Source organism: Lipotes vexillifer, unplaced genomic scaffold (genome assembly GCF_000442215.2).
Source record: "Lipotes vexillifer unplaced genomic scaffold, Lipotes_vexillifer_v1.1 scaffold333, whole genome shotgun sequence".
Lineage (NCBI taxonomy): Eukaryota > Metazoa > Chordata > Mammalia > Artiodactyla > Lipotidae > Lipotes > Lipotes vexillifer.
Genome location: NW_006790633.1, coordinates 1740996 through 1743821, shown reverse-complemented (window position 1 = coordinate 1743821; position 2826 = coordinate 1740996). Strand labels below are relative to the sequence as shown.

Genomic DNA, 2826 nt, shown 5'->3' with positions numbered 1-2826 from the left:
CCTCGCGCCCGCCGGCCCGCCTGCCTGCCAGCTAGCCAGCTCCGCGCTGGCACCTCGCAGCTCTGCTCCGCTCGGCCTCGAGCTTGGCGGACGCACGACCCCCCGCTGAAATAGCGCCCCGCCCCGCTCCCCCCACCGGCGCGCGCGCCGCCGTCCGCGCTCCCCATTGGCTGGGCCCGTTCGGCCCCGCACTGCGGGCTTCTCCCCGCGCCGCTCTCGCCCCACATCTTGTTTCCTCCCACAATGCCTCGGGGCGGAGGGAGGGGGTGGGGAGGGGGAGCTGGAAAAGGTTGGGGGAGGGAGACGTGGCCTTCAGAAGAGAAACGAGAAGTATACAGACCCCACTATCCAGGGCTGGAGAGGCCAGGCCTAAAAAGGAATAAAGAGGCCGGGTTCAATGAGAGAGAAAAAGAGGGAGCGGCGTAAAGACCCTAATTCGAAGAAAAATAAAGGAAGAGAGTGGGATGGAGATTTCAGACCCTGAGAGCCCATGGGGAAGGGGTAGAGATCCTAACCTTAGAAAGAGGAAGGGGAAGGAGGTGAAGTCATCAGTTTTAGAGGAAAAGACAGGACCCCTTCTGTCCCCCCAAAACTGTGGGAAGGAGAGGACAGCCAGCCCTATGGAGAGGTAAAGCCATAAACAGCCGCAGGGCTCCCCTCCTCTCACTTTCCGGGAAGGCCCCTTCCCCTTCCTGCTCTGCCTTTGTTCCCGAGTCTCAAGGCCACAGGACCTAAACTCCCAGCTGGGGCCCCAGATGCTGTTTATCTTCAAGAGCAATGGAGGCAAACCCTAAGCACGATCGTGAGAGGGGAGGTTTGTCTTTGATACACAGGCCTCTGGAAGAGAGATGAGAGTAAGCCATTTCCCGTCAGTCTACCCGTCTGGTTAGACAGGACTAGAGGGGGCGTGAATAGAATCCCCTAGAGGTACAAACCAAAGCATGTCTGTACAGCCAGGAGCCTTAAAATTCACCCCATCCATATTCCTCACCTTATAAAGGAGAGAAACAAGGGACAGAGAGGGGGGACCCCTTGCCAGACCACCACAGGTCAGGCCTGGACCTGGCTTCCAGGCTGAAAAGTGGTGCTTCTAGGCAGCAGTCCCCCTGGGGTTTGTGGGTGTGTGTGTGTAAATGCCCGTGCACACTGGGGGAGTGCCTGCCCTCCATGCCACACCACCCACCTCCTAAGGAGAACAGGAAGCAGCTGCTCTTTTCTTTCCAAAGGAAGTGTCTACCTAAAGGGGTGGTGAGGGTCTTTATGGGAAGCCAAGCATTTGGGCCACACAGTAAGGATTAAGAAGCTTCCATTCATCCTATAACCCTAACCCTAACCCTTCATTGCCCCAAACCATGGTCAGGAAGTCAGGCTTGTTCTGGCCCTGACCTGCTCTGATTTGGAGCATCATAATTTAGTGTTCATTATGAGTCAGGGGAAACCTAGAAAATCATCCCCTCTCACTTATGCTTTCCCAAACTGCTCTATCATCTTCAACCTCAATGAGGAGATTTGAAAAAAATAGGCAAGGCCTGTGGTATCCCCTCACACCAAGGGTATTCTGATGTCAGCTTCAGTGTGAATGAATGGGGGGGTGGGGCACGTGTGGGGAGGAGGAAACTATCTCAGAGAATTTCAGTAACTTGCCCCAAATTGCCCAGCTTGTCAGCAGCAGTATTTAATCCCCAGTGCCTACACTTTTAGCCTTTCCACTATCCTCCTGACAGAAAAAAGATAAAACTGTAAACTAGGTGTTGGGTGCCCTATGTAAATTATACCAGCATTTCCTAAGCTTATCTGACTCCAAAGACCTTTTTTATCCAAACATTTATTAACATCTCCAGGAGCTACTATTCCACAGGACACAGTTTGGGAAACTTGTGCTATGCTAATTACTACTATTTATGTAAACTGCTTACTGTTTAGGATAATTACTATGCAACATAGTAACTGTTATAATTAACATGTCTGCTGAACTTGGTGGACATTTTCTCTATTTGATGCCACTACACGTTGATTGTCCAGTTTTCTGTTGCCAGGATAGCAGAGCCATGTCTTCAGATTTAAAAATCAGATGGGACTTTTGTTTTTGTCTCATCTGTGAGCCCCTTACCCACTGGCTACCTCTTTAACTTAGGGGGTCCCCGGGGCACTGTGGTCAACTTAAGTAGTTTATAACCATGATCTGAGCCTTGATGACCTCCCTAAATTCCAGACCTCCACTGTGGGTGTCCCACAGGCTCTTTGGACTCTTCACATACACCTATATCCTGCCTGATCATTAAGAGCATTGGCCCGGGAGCCAGAATGCCTGGATTTTAACCTCTTTCCACCACTCAACCAGCTGTGCAGATCTGGCCAACCTATTCAACATCTCAAAGTTTCATTTTCCTCATCTATAAATTGAGACTAATAATATCTACTTTATAGAGTTATGAGCAAAATGCACGAAAAACTCTTGGCACAATGTGTGGTTCATATAAGTGATTAATAAATGTTAGCTATCATCAACATCTCTCTTCCAAACTTATTTCCCTTTCCTGCATTTCTTCTTTTTTTTTTTTAATGCATTGGGTTTTTGTTTGTTTGTTTTTATTTATTTTTGGCTGCATTGGGTCTTCGTTGCTGTGCGTGGGCTTTCTCTAGCTGCGATGAGCGGGACCTACTCTTCATTGCTGTGCGCAGGCAGGCTTCTCATTGCGGTGGCTTTTCTTGTTTCATAGCACGGGCTCTAGGTGCATGGGCTTCAGTAGTTTTGGCACGCAGGTTCAGTATTTGTGGCTCACGGGCTCTAGAGCGCAGGCTCAGTAGTTGTGGCACACGGGCTCA

At 50.1% G+C, this 2826-nt stretch overlaps 1 protein-coding gene across 1 annotated transcript in view; it reads right to left on the bottom strand.

Moving 5' to 3' along the window:
• The window catches only part of DYNLL2 (dynein light chain LC8-type 2), a 5542-nt gene extending 5481 nt beyond the window's left edge, over positions 1 to 61 (bottom strand). The window contains exon 1 of the mRNA XM_007463887.1: positions 1 to 61. This exon is cut by the window's left edge and continues 209 nt beyond it. The gene's annotated coding sequence lies outside the window, so the exon portion shown is untranslated.
• Between the last annotated feature and the right edge of the window lie 2765 nt (positions 62 to 2826).